The following is a 14070-nucleotide window of genomic DNA, read 5'->3' as shown; positions in this document are numbered from 1 at the left end:
CTCAAGGCAAGCCATCTTGAGGACTATGCAGATATGGTCTAGAGATCATCTTGGGGTCAAGGGAAAAAACAGAAGTTTAGCCCAACATTTAGCCCCAAACTACCAAGCATAGAAACAGTGGTAAGGAACTAAATTTGTGACAGGGGCCAAATGTTATAGTTTTGGCTTTTCCAATATTTAGTTGAAAGAAATTGCTGTTCATTAAACATTCATGCTGGCCAAGCAATTTCACAAATACAGACAGCACCCGGGTCAAACGTGGAAGTGTTGGGTTAGATCAGAGAATCATCAGCAAAGTACCCTCCAACTTCTTCTTCTTCGGGGCATGGCTGATTAACATGCATGGGCACTGAAATCTTTGTGCAGTGATGCACGCACTTTAATTTAGAGAGAGGCTGACATGCCAACATCAGGTTGTTGTGCAGCCACATACCTTAGAGGGAATATTGCTCATCAGTGCATCAGTTGAACTTAGCACGAAGCAAGGATTAATGGTGTCTTTTTAGTCTGTACTAGTGTTGCTGCTAAATGTCACTGAAGCAATTACTTTGAAGTAATGGACATAATTAATCTAAAACCTGATTTGCAAATAATGCTTCACATTAACCCATGTCTGTACCAGTTATACCAACAGCTGAACCAATCCTTTCACCAAGATGTATATGATTGTAACAGGGCTCCACGGTACAGAAAAAAAAGGCCATTCATCCTTTTGTACTAGTACTGGTACTTTAACAGAGCTAAACAATTAACCACTCAACTTTGTTGTTTCCCCAGCCGTGCAAGTTTTCCTTTTGAAAATTATGACTGAATCAGTCCTCACTGATCTTTCCACTCCCATGTTTGTGGTATGAGTTGAATTTTAAAATTACAACGGAGTAAAAAAACTAACCAGCTTAAATCCACATCCTCTAGTTATTGACCTCCTACCTTGAAAATGATTATATCCTATTTACTCCAATTAAAATAATTTGTAATTTTGAATGCCTGTTACATTTTCTCTTAACATACTCTTATTCTAAGAACAAACACATCTTATTTAGTTTATCAACACAACCAAAATTTCTTGACATTGCCACCATTTTAGTTTCAGTAAATTCCAAGGCATTACATAATCCCTAGGGTAAAGTGCCCAGAATCTCTCTCAATGCTTCAGCTGAAGCCTAATTAAAGACCTATAAAACATGAAAAAAAGCATATTTGCATTTATAATTTATAAATTAGTTCTGAAATATACTTTTGTTACATATCTTCTCTGAACCAAATGCTAGTTGTTTAATACATTCTCTTCCAATATTTTTCCATTCTTTTTGTACCTGAATCAATGCAGTCAGACCTCCACATTAAATAGCTATTAGCAAGTGTTCAAGGTGACAGAGGGTTGAGTGAAATTAGCTGGATCACATAGACTGGAAAGTAATCTTGTGGGAAAGAGAATCCACGGGTATTCTAATTTTTAAAATATGACCAAACTACTTATTACCTTTTGCTGTAGGAAATTAGCTGATTATTTTGATGTGATATTTTAAAATATTGACTTAGATGGGGCTTCTTAGGCATTACTGTTACTATCTGCTACCTGTACGAAGGAGCCGTGCTCCGAAAGCTTGTACTTGTAACTTTTTTAACTTTTAACTTTGTCCACCCCAGTCCAACACCAACACCTCCACATCATGGCTATTCTGCAGTAAAATTTTGAATTACGAAGGCAGTAAAATAATGAGTATTTTAGTGGCTCCAAGATACTTCAGTAAAGTGTTGCACCACAACAGAAGAGATTATTAAAAACCCTACAGGAGGTCAGGATACAGCGTGACTATTAAAGCAGAAAGGGTAGTATGGATGGGAGATATGAGATTTAGTGAAGGGTTCATCTGGTTATGCAATGGGGCAGAAAATGTAAACTCAATAATGCTAAATATTAAGGAATAAAGAAAAAATTGTACATTCAAAAAGCACATAAAGAACACAGTGCATTGCACAGTGAAAGCCTTGGAAGAGAAAGTGTGAGCAGTTCATTGCTGTCAATGTAGAAAAGCAGTTAAATTGATGGGTAGATTATTGGATATGTTGGTACGGAGTAAAGTCTAAGTCTCCAAGGATCTGCTGGAACTTTGCCAATCCACCATATGGTATAGAATTCTGATCAGTCCATCACGCAAATATACCTAATTTGTTGGATAACAAGGGATACTGATCAGAGATGAGCAAATGAAGGCAAAAATATAGTTCAATAGTGGAATATGTTTGAGGATCTCAATGGCCTCTTTTTAATGTAAAGCTCAAAATGTCAGAAAAAAGACATAATTGTTCGAAGTCTCACCAGTAAAACATTGTACTCCTATGCGAAAAATAACTAATTCTGAATCCCTTGAATAGGGTCATCATTAAGCAACCTGGAGTGCCACCCCTTAAATCTACAAAGAAATCCAATGATTGTTGTTTTAGTTGTATGTGACTGCAAACTCTATTCTCAATCACAATTAATTCTTTTCTCATATCTCTTTCACCCAACAACCTTGCAAATTGATTAGATTAGATTACTTACAGATTAGATTAGATTACTTACAGTGTGGAAACAGGCCCTTCGGCCCAACAAGTCCACACCGCCCCGCCGAAGTGCAACCCACCCATACCCCTACATTTACTCCTTACCTAACACTACGGGCAATTTTAGCATGGCCAATTCACCTGACCTGCACATCTTTGGAGTGTGGGAGGAAACCCACGCAGACACGGGGAGAACGTGCAAACTCCACACAGTCAGTCGCCTGAGGCGGGAATTGAACCCGGGTCTCTGGCGCTGTGAGGCAGCAGTGCTAACCACTGTGCCACCCACTAAAAAGTTGCTTCCAAAAAGTTGGTCACACAACAGTAAATAATTATGCAAATTAACTGACTCCAAAAAATTGCAGGCAGTGAACTCACTGAATAGTTAGCTAGTCTTGGCTAGCCAGTGGGCACCCATGTCTAGACCTCTGATACTCAGCCTGTCACCTGGTCTCTGGATTCAGATGATTTCATGCTTGCCTACAAGCCACTTTACTGGAGCCATACCACACTGTTTACTGGAATTGATGTCATGAAAGTAGTCTAGTAGGAGGGGTCTCTGAGTCAATGATAAGATCAAAGGAGGTTTGGTGTTGATCATTATTTTCTTTTATAAAGGAATACTTTAATAAAACGGATTTCCTCCAGGCTTTCCCATCGTTAGTAAATACTGCATCTGTCGGAGACTGATGCACTCAGTTTCCTGCACTAATGAATAGAATGCAATGAGATCATAAGGATTGACCTGACATCAATGCATCTTTATTATCTAACTCAGTAAGTACTTGCTGGCGTCTGTAATAACATAAGTCGATTGGGCGCCAACTTTACCAACTCTTGTTGTTAATGCCCCCAAAAATCATGGGTGAGTTGTTAATTGGCCTTAACTAATTCATGCTTTATTTAATCCATGTCTTTAACAATGAGTATTTATCCTGTATCTCAGAATTTTGACATTAAGTTTCTCCTACTGCAATTAAACAAAGAAATTATATGACAAATGGAGTACATTACATAAAAAAGTGTGAAGTTGCCCAACCTATAGTCTGCTTCTGGTCCAGCTTTATATGTTTGTAAGCTGCCTGGCCTGAAATTACTCAGGGTATCCCTTTCCTCCTTTTTAAACAATGCTGTAACATCAGCCGTCCTCCAGTACTCTGAGCCAGAAAGATCTTAAAATAATGAACAGAAGCTCCACCATCTCTTTGTTCTTGCGTCCAAGAACATAAATTGAGATACATTTCTTCTGGGACTTGTGACTTATCTATTTTCAAAGATGTTAAAGCCTTTAATAACTCCCCTCAATACATAAATTCAATGTAACATTGCACATACTTCTCTCTCTGGATCACTCTTCCTTTTTGAGAAAGCAGGCACAAAGTATTCATTCAGCATAATTCCCCACCCTGCCAAGCACTGAAAATTAATGTCATGGCCTTAGGTTATTTCTCTGTGCAAATATCACCTTAGAATGGCAGAGGGGATACCACCTCAATCCCAGCAGACTGTTTACAAACAGCTGTTTGTAAAACTTCTCTGTCACTTCTTGGTGATTTATGCATGCCGAGGCTAATTTCCTTTCCCTTCATTTTTCGTCCTCAATTTCATCTCTATTCCCAGTCCTGTGAGGCTCAGATTGTCCACGGGTTGATAGTACTTTTGAGACTGTGAAAAGGTTTAAGAAATTTTCTCCATCCGTTGATGGTTTCAGTGCCTTTAAATCTACCTTCCACATTATTTCGTTCTCATAATTAGCCTGTGTTTTAGAACCAAAAAGACATATATCTGGGGTTATAGGAATAAGAAAATAATCTGCTCCCATTTCGCCCAAAATCTACCGTGAATCAATTACCACACCTGAGAGAGAGAAAGGAAGTTTTTGTATTTATTTTGTATTTATTTCTTTCAAATTCAACAGAAGCTGTCTTTCCTTGCTTTCTGTAAAATTGGAAGCCAGCAGACTGGTAATAGGAGCACAAGGTTCATTAATTTGCAAGCTGCATCAGACACGTTTTAAATTAAACATGGCTAAAGCATTAATATTTTGCAGGAACTGCCCCACTGTACCTTTAATCACAGATGACTGCAACTGCAGTGATTTTGGACTTATTAGTATTGTGGAATCTTAGTTTTAATTCTGATGGAAATCTAAACTCCTGTGAATGACTTGAGATTTATATTGTGATGGTACACAAATGAATTCCATACAAACATCAGGAAATTTTCCACCTGGAAAAAAAGGTATTTTAACATTGAATGTTCTGATTGTAGCTTTGCTGTTTGAGTATTGTGCTGATATCTTGTTTCTCACTGCTTCTGGATATTACCATATCTGTAAACAAATCTGGCCAAGAAGTTTCAGTATCTACATACTAATCAGTCTTGTGCTATTTTCTGACTTTATGAGAGAAGAGAAACTAAGTCCATTTTCACTGCAAAAGAGAAGCCTGAGATTTAAATAACATTTACAATAAAGAGATTAGAGAAAGACTATTTGAAAGTCATTAATAGAAAACACCTACTTAAAACTCCCCTGAAGTGAGATGTGTTAGCAGAATTCTTTTTAAAGAAATGTTAAAAATGCTTTATCATAGCTAGATTCCATTGCAAAGGGTTGTGGGCAGGACTATGAGATTTGTTTCAAACTAATACAGTACAAGACTTTGGGGATAGCAGTGGTGAGGCTTTTTTTTTAGAGAATAAAGCAGGACAATGGGATAAGTTTTATATTGTTTGAGAAAAATTCAAATTGGCATGAAGGCTGAACGTCCTCATTGTACACGATATACATTACTTCAAATTTATTTTTCTACTGGAGAGACAGGAGAATGTGGTAAGCAATTGGAAATTGTTGTAAATATTGGATATGGATCATTCTAGATTAGATTAGATTACATTACTTTACAGTGTGGAAACAGGCCCTTTGGTTCAACATGTCCACACCGACCCGCCGAAGTGCAACCCACCCATACCCCTACATTTACCCCTTACCTAACACTACGGGCAATTTAGCATGGCCAATTCACCTGACCCTGCACATCTTTGGACTGTGGGAGGAAACCGGAGCACCCGGAGGAAACCCACGCAGACACGGGGAGAACGTGCAAACTCCACACAGTCAGTCGCCTGAGGCGGGAATTGAACCCAGGACTCTGCCACTCTAGTAAACCGATGTGACTACTTTGCTCTGTCTACTGTAATTGTGGTGTAAAAGCTGACAGACTAGATGCTGTTGGACTGCAATAATTTCATATCATTAATGTAAATATGAATTACAGATCTTCATCAATAGGGTTTAATGTAGTGTTAAGAGTCAGTTAATAATTGCCATTGTTCAACTTCATCAATTTAAAAAAATCTACTTTTTTCCTCTTCCTCTCCTGGAGATGCAACATCTACTAGGATTCACTAAGCACACCAAACCTCCCACATACCCCACAATAATTTCTCAAATGAGTACCTTTTATAAGTTCGTCTTGACACTGTATGGCAACACATTAATCCAGAATGGGTGAAATATCTGCCAAAACTGATCCGGTATTCACCAGTTTGCACACAGTCACATTACCCAGCAGGAATTATTGAACAGGGACCTAGTCCAATTCCAAAGTGCAATATTTGCTCCTAACTGTTATCCCAACTGAAAACATTAAATTCAGCACTAAACAGAGATCAAGATTAGGACCTTTTTGCTTAGTCTGGCTCAACAGTATACTGAAACATGACACAAGGCTATCTGCATTCTTAGTGCCTTTCATAAATGAGAAAGACAATATTTTGTCATATTTTCTCCAAAATGCAGTCAAATGGTGTTGCACAAGTCCTCTTCTATCTTTCTTTTATGTGAACAACAGCACAGTAGTCATATTACAGGACGAGTTATCCAGACACATGGACTAATGCACAAGCAATGAGTTAAAACTTCACTATGGCAGCTGAGGAATTTAAATTTTACTAAATAAATTTGGAATAGAAAGCATTACATATGATCGTCAAACTACCAGATTTTGTAAAAACTTATCTGGCTCCCAAACACCTTCTGGGGAAGGGATACACCATCCTGACTGGAAGCATCAATGAGCTGGTTAACAGTGCATGTCGCTTGATGGTAATGACAACATCATTACTTTGCTGATGAACGAGAGAATATTGACAGAGCAGCATCTGGCTGCATTGAATTTGTCTGATTTTTAGATGCTTTTGGACCTGTGGAGTTTCTGCAACTTTCTGTTTTTATTTCAGACCTTTGCATCCACAATATTTTGCTTTCTCTTTCAAAATCTTATATGCTTCAGTGAAATTGCCTCTAAACTTCATTATATTTAACCTCAAACAGAAACCTTTTCATCTTCAGAATCAGTCTGGACAATTTTTGTTCCAGCTTCTCCATGCAAGCACATTCTTCTCCAAGTCAGATGTGGTCGCAACAAAGCCCTGTAGCATTTGACTATCCTACCCAAATGCATTTGGGAACAAAAGGCCAATGTACTGTTTATCTTACTACATTATTGTTGTACTTGTACACTAACTATTTGTATTTCTTATAGAAGTACACAAAAATCTATTAAAACACCAACACTTAACAGTTTCTCATCATTTTAAAAGAAAATCAGTTCTTTTGGTCTTTCTATTAAACTTAGGAATTGATTGTGCTACTCTTACATAGAATTAGACTTTGTTGCCATGTGTACTGAAGTACAAAAGTACAGGAGTACAGTGAAAAGTTTTTAATGTCACACAGAGCGCCATCTCATGTACAAGTACCTAAAAATAAAGACTTAAGAACCAAGTTACAAAATAAAGTTAAAGGTTAAACATTACAGTCTTAGTATTAAGTCGAAAAATAACTAAAGCTTAAAGTTCAACCATTGCAGTCTTTCTTAAGTGCTTAGCCATGCTGGGAATACATTTCCTTCAAGGGCTTGATCTCCTCCGCTTTGGCATGCTATCCCCGTTTTGGTTTGATTTCCCCTGCTCTCGTCGTCACTGCAGATGTCAGAGAAATCTCCAGCACTGTGTGGGCTTGCTTTTGGGGTCTCAGACTACCAGAGTACCAATTCAGGCCTTAAACTGCTGCCACACACCAGACGGTCAATGGCCTAATCCAGGTGCCATCTGCACCAATCCTTGGTCTCGTCTTCGGTTCACATGCTGGGCATCAGGAGCTCACTGAGTGTCTTAGGAGCCGCTGCCTCACAATGGCCATCTGGCCGATTTCCAAATTCAACAAACCTGATACTGCCGTTGCCATTCTCCAGAAGGTAGGCTAGTAGAGAAAAAAAATTAAAAAAGAAAAAAAAAGAGAAAAAGAACAGCAGACAGAGTGGACAAGCCTACACCACTGCCATATTGCAGAGATGCCAACCGTCAACAGGTCGTGCTGGGCCCACTCACTGACCACCAAGAGACTGTGTTAGGCCCACTCGGTGATCGCCATGAGGGTGCGCTTGACTCACTTGCTAACGGCCAATGCCATTGCCGTAATCAAGCTCTTCAACAGGAGGTAAGATTAAAAAAAAGGGAAGAAAACATTGGAAAAACAACAATAAAAAACAAAGTGGATGAAGCGGACAAGCTCAGAAGCCCTACTTCATTGTCAACTTACTTGCTAATTTAGGTTACCCATCTGTCTGATAGAGCCTTTGAGTAATGCAGCATGGAAACAGCCCAAACTGGTCCATGACGCCCACTCAACTAGCTCCAAGTGCCCACATTTGACACATATCCCTCTAAACCCTTCCCATCCATGTACCTAGCCAATTGCTATTTAAATGTTACTATTGTACCTGCCTCAACCACTTTGTCTGGCAGCCCATTCCATATACACACCATTCTCTGTGTGAAGAAGTTGCCCCTCAGGTTCTTCTTAAATCTTTCCCCTCTCACCTTAAATCTACATGCTCTAATTTTCAATTCCCCATCCCGGAGAAAACGATTATCTGCATTCATCCTATTTATGCCCCTCATGATTTTATACATCTCAATAAGGTCACCCTTCATTTTCCTACGGTTCAAGGAATAAAGTCCTAAACTGGCCAACCTATCCCTATAACTCCATTCTACTGGTGCTGGCAACATCCTCGTAAATCTTCTTTGCACTCTTTCTAGTTTAATTATGTCTTTGCTGTAACAGGGTGACCAAAACTATACACAATACTCCAAGTGCGGCCTCACCAATGACTTATACAACTGTAACATAATGTCCCAACTCCTACACTCAATGCTTTGACCAGCAAATGCCTTCTTCATCACCCTGTCCATTTGTGATGCCACTTTCAAAGGACTAGGTACTTGTATTCCTATGTCCCTCTGTTCCACAACACTCCTCAGGTCCTTAACATTTACTGCGCAAGTTTAGCTTGGTTTGACTTTCCAAAGTGCAACACCTCACACTTATCTGTATTGAAGTGTATTTGCCAATCCTCAGCCCACTCCCCCATCTAACCTTCCTCACCATCAAAAATACCTCTTAATTTTGTATCATCCGCAAACTTTCTAATTATGCCTTGTACATTCACATCCAGATAATTTATGTAAATAACAAAATAACAAAGGTCCCAGCACTGACCCATGTGACACACCACTAGTCACAGGCTTCCAGTCCAAGAAACAACCTTCAACCATTATCCACTGCTTCCTACCATCGAGTCAATTTTGAATCCAATTAGTTAGCTCTCCCTGGATCCCATGTGACCTAGCCTTCAAAACTAGCCTGCCGAGTGGGACCTTGTCAACAGCCTTGCTAAAGTCCATATAGACAACATCCACTGCTCTACCCTCATCTACCTTCTTGGTTACCTCTTCAAAGAAATCTAAAAGATTTGTCAGACATGACTTCCCACACACAAATCCATGCTGACTATCCCTAATTAGACCTTGACTATCTAAATGCTAGTTGATCCAACCCCCAGCATCCTCTCCAAAAGCATGTCTACCACTGACGTCAGGCTCATTGGCTTGTCTTTGCTATCTTTCCTAAACAATGGAACAACAGTAGCAACTCTCCAGTCTTTCAGAACTTCACCAGAGGCTCAAGATGAAGCAAAAGTCTCTGCAATTTCTTTTCTAGCTTCCCACAATGTCAGAGGTTGGACTTGATCAGGCCCAGGGGATTAATCCACCTTAATGCGCTTTAAGGCTTGAAAACACCTCCTCTCTGGTCATATGTATGGGGTTTAAAACACACCCACTTGTTTCCTTTATTTCCTTAGTATCCATGATTCTCTCCTCAGTAAACACTGAGGAGAAATATTCATTAAAAATCTCCCCCATCTTTTGCGGCTCCACACCTAGAGAGCCGTGCTGATCTTCAAGGGGACCTATTCTCTCCTGAACCACTTTTACTTTTAATATAGCTATAGAATCTCCTGGGACTATCTTTAACCTTATCTACCAAGTCCATCTCATAGTCACTTTTTGCTCTTCTGATTTCCCTCTTAAGTGTGTTCCTACACTTTTTATAGTCATCTAGGGATTCATTTGAGCCCGACAGCTTAAACCCAATGTATGTCCCCTTCTTTATCCTAACCAGAGCCTCAATACCCCTAGTCAGCCTGGGATCGCTAAACATGCTAGCTTTTCCCTTAACCTTCACAAGGACATTCTGTCCCTAAACGTTTGATGTCACACTTTTAAAAGCCTCCCATCTGCTAGTTATTCCTTTTCTTTCAAACAGACTCACCCAATCAACCGCTGTTAGATCCTGCCTAATGGCCCCAAAATTAGCCCTGCTCCAGTTTAGCTCCTTTACTTGTGGACTTGTCCTAATTTTATTCATAAGGTCACTGGACCCAAAGTGACATCCCTGCTGAAGGACTCATGCCTGAAACGTCGACTCTCCTGCTCCTTGGATGCTGCCTGACCTGCTGTGCTTTTCCAGCAACACATTTTGACTCTAATCCGTAGCATCTGCAGTCCTCACTTTCTCCAAAGTTCCCTCCGACTGACACTTCAGTCACTTGCCCAACCTTGTTTCCTAAGAGGAGGTCCAGTGTTGCACCCTCCCAAGTATTGCCCTCAACATTGAGTTAGGAAACTTTCCTGGACACTTTTGACAAATTCCACCCCGTCTAGGCCTTTTCCATTCTGGGTGGCCCAGTCAATATAGGGGAAATTAAAATCTCAAACCAATACTATTCTATTATTCCTACAGGTATCTGCAATCTCTCAACACATTTGCTCCTCTAGTACCTGCTGGGTTTTTGGGGGTCTATAATACAATCCCAACAAAGTGACCACCCCTTTCTTGTCTCTAGGTTCTAATCATATGACCTCATTTGATGAGCCCTTAAGAATATCCTTTCTAAGCACAACTGTTAAGACCTCCGTTATCAAAAGGGCAACCTCCCCTCCATGCTTACTTGTCCTTCTGTCATGTTTCTGTGTCCTGAAACATTGAGCTGCCAATCCTGCCCTTCTCTCAGCCATGTTTCTGTTTTGTCTATAATACACCAGTCATCTGCCTTACCAGTCTGGCCTTATGCGTTGAAATAAATGGACTTTAAACCAGAAATCTTTTCCCTCCCTTTACTGTACACCTGGCAACCCTGAATAGTAAACTTGTTTTCAATGGCTGATGTATTTTCCACTGACTTTTCAATGGCTCCTCTCCTATTCACAGTCCCAACCCTTGCCAAACTAGTTTAAACCCTCCTGGGTAACAATAGCAAATCTCCCCACAAGGATACTGGACCCCCTCTGACTCATGTGCAATCTGTCCCTCTTGTTCAGGTCACCTCTACCCCAGAAGAGATCCTAATGACCTAAGAACTAAAAACCCTTCTCCCTATCCCAGCTCCTCAGCCACACATTCATCTGGCCTATCTTTCTATTACTATCCTCACTGACGTGTGGCACTGAGTGTAATCTAGAAATCACTACCACTGAGATCCTGCTTTTTAACTTCTTACCTAATTCCCTATACTCATATCGCAGGACCCCATCCTTCATCTACCTATGTCATTTGTACCAATGCACAAATTCATGATAGTCAATTCATTGGCGTTATTTATCATAGCAAGCAGTGTTCAAGAGTAGCTATCTGCAGTTACAAAGAGTCACTGGATGTTATGTTACCTCTACTTTTCTCTATACAGATGACAGTACCAGCACAATAGTTGCATTGGTTCATCATTGAGTGTTAGCTGCATTTCATTTCATCTAAAGAAAATATTTCAATTTGCAATACATCAAAAAGCAATTTATCCAATAGTCATGTCCAGTCTATGTCTTCGCATATAAAACCTACTTTTATTAGTGAGATTATTAACATCATCTAATTTACAGACAAATACAAACCGCTCTGTTGGTATTGTCAAAGGAACACAAGGAAATTGCACTATTGTCTGTATTACTCTTCAGTGCTTTATGAATAAATAAACTGGATAAAACTAACTTGCTTCAGCAGACATGTACTATGATGTGCTGGGATTGCACTGGGGACTTTCAATGGTTGATCGCCATCTATTGATTAGAGAGTAAATTGCAACTAAGTCTCATCTGTTCTAATCAGCTCCTAAAATAACTGAATTATTTCCTTTTTTTTTTAAATACACAACTAAATCCAACAGGAGTGGGATTGTTCCTCTTGTATTCTATCAGGCCATTCACATTTTCCTCTCCCCTGCAGTAGCAACATAGAGTTTTTTTTTTAACAATTCTGGTCAGTTCACTGACAAGGACTCCACTTGCCTCAGCCTCTTTTCTTTTTCTCAAGCGGAGTAGAGCTACCTAGTCTGGTTCCATTCTTCCATTCCATTCAGATGCAGCTAGAGAATTTCCTGTAATGGTCCCCTTCCGATTCCTGCAACCCTAGCATATCCCATCATCCCTTTCTATTTTCATCCACATTAAACTTTTCTTAAATCTCACTTTTAGACCATGAATTTGCTCATTTCTCTTGAACATCCCCTTCTTTGTCTTTATCAATCTTTGTACAACATTCCCATACAATGGTTTGAGACATTTTGCTCCTTTCAAGGCATATGAAGATTCAAAGTGAATTTTGTTTTGTTCATCAATTAAATGTGCAGCAAGTGGTTTGGATCAAATGTTATTGATGACAAAAATCAGATAATAAAAATGTCAGGGTGCATTTAAACATTTTCAAGAGAAGATCTACGTAACGCTGAGCATAAAAATGCTTTCAGTTCAAATCTGGCACATGTCAGGTCATTTAGCAGTACTAATTGCTCTCACGATTAGTACTTTCTGCAGCACTATTTCTACTGAGTGGCAGTTTCCTTCTTTCCTCTCCCTGACTGCAGTTGTTGACTCTACCAGTTATGTCCATGTTTCTTTCATAACAAATTTTTGCCAACTCTCTCTCCGCATTCTCTACTTTCAAACTTGGCACAACCTCAACACTAACAAATATTTCACCAAACATTACAGATATTGGGAAAAGTGGACTATTTTTCCAACCATCTTTCTTTTGGAACTGTTTGTATCTCCCCATGATCAAATGCATGAGCCATGCAATAATATGTTTATTTTCTCCACTTAATTAGAAATGCAGTTTCCAAACTTGTGACCTCTACCATCTCAAAAGGCAAAGGCAGCAGATATGTGAACACCACCACCTGCAAGTTCCCCTCCAAATCTTGACTTGGAACTACACTGCTGCTCCTTCAATGTTGCTGGATCAAAATCATGACTGCTTTCCTAATAGCACTGTGTGGACTACAGTGGTTACAAACATTAGAAACAATTTCAACAATTTTCAAGAAAACTGTGGATAAATCTGACTGCAGAATATATATTTGATTAATTACAGCAAACAAATCCAGGGAAATACATATCGAGCTCTAGGATCTCAAGAGACTGTCTAGTCACTCCATGTGTTATGATGTAGATTTAAATTTTTAATCTATATGGTGTAAATTCTGAGATCTTACAGTTCAAATGATGAATGAAGCCAATAGAATCCTATTCAAGGAATGGCAAAAACAAGTAACAGAACCTAAATCAATTGTTCAGTGCAAATTCTCAGGCTTCCTGAACAAGTGGCTTCTTTTGGATGTGAGACAGTACATAGTTTGAGATTAGGGAGCTGAATAAAAGAGATTAAAAACTGGTAAGGAGAAATTCTACTCTACCATACTCTCCACGTTCTGAAATTTTATAATAGTTTTCCATATGTGAAAACAACACAAATACAAACTGGGTATTGCTTTCAGCTTAAAATAGAAATAATTAGAAGTCTCCTGAGAGATGATAATATTTCATATCTCGCAGGACATTTCTATGCAGTCCTTAAAAAGCAAATAGCCATTCACACAGGTTATGTCAACGTAATGAAATAATAACAAATAATTGCAAAAATTGTCTGGTCACAGAGAAAGACAAGATCTGCTCAGAAACTGTAGGCTGCAGAAAACTTACTAAGCGTCACCAGCTTCATTAAGGAAGCAGATGATGAAACTTGGTGAAAGCCGATTGGTCTAAATGTTCAGAATGGTGTGTTGTGAACAACACTGTTTTCCTTGATGATAAAGAGTTCAAGAGATCTGGACCATTTGC

At 39.2% G+C, this 14070-nt stretch overlaps 1 protein-coding gene across 6 annotated transcripts in view; it reads right to left on the bottom strand.

Moving 5' to 3' along the window:
* specc1la (sperm antigen with calponin homology and coiled-coil domains 1-like a) overlaps window positions 1-14070 on the bottom strand; it is a 332469-nt gene that overhangs the window by 161262 nt on the left and 157137 nt on the right. The window lies entirely within an intron of this gene.

The sequence above is a fragment of the Chiloscyllium plagiosum genome, unplaced genomic scaffold (genome assembly GCF_037043375.1).
Source record: "Chiloscyllium plagiosum isolate Xiang-an unplaced genomic scaffold, Cpla_swu_hap1 HiC_scaffold_24, whole genome shotgun sequence".
NCBI lineage: Eukaryota > Metazoa > Chordata > Chondrichthyes > Orectolobiformes > Hemiscylliidae > Chiloscyllium > Chiloscyllium plagiosum.
Note: the sequence above shows the minus strand (reverse complement) of the source record. Positions and strands in the feature narration are given on the sequence as shown.